The sequence below is a fragment of the Alligator sinensis genome, unplaced genomic scaffold (genome assembly GCF_000455745.1).
Source record: "Alligator sinensis unplaced genomic scaffold, ASM45574v1 scaffold357_1, whole genome shotgun sequence".
Lineage (NCBI taxonomy): Eukaryota > Metazoa > Chordata > Crocodylia > Alligatoridae > Alligator > Alligator sinensis.
Genome location: NW_005841942.1, coordinates 1,767,194 through 1,767,402, shown reverse-complemented (window position 1 = coordinate 1,767,402; position 209 = coordinate 1,767,194). Strand labels below are relative to the sequence as shown.

The 209-nt window shown below is 52.2% G+C and overlaps 1 pseudogene; it reads right to left on the bottom strand.

The window, feature by feature from the left end:
• The window catches only part of LOC112549645, a 6,892-nt pseudogene that overhangs the window by 852 nt on the left and 5,831 nt on the right, over positions 1 to 209 (bottom strand).

The window sequence follows — 209 nt, the reverse complement described above, 5'->3', positions numbered from 1 at the left end:
GCCTTGGTGAATAAAACCTCACCAATTCCCTTCTGTGCCCCCATGATGAATTTATAGGCAGCCACAAGGTCGCCTCTCAACCTTCTCTTGTGGAGGCTGAAAAGGTCCAGGTTCTCTAGTCTCTCCTCGTAGGGCTTGGTCTGCAGGCCCTTAACCATACGAGTGGCCCTTCTCTGGACCCTCTCCAGGTTATCCACATCCCTCTTGAA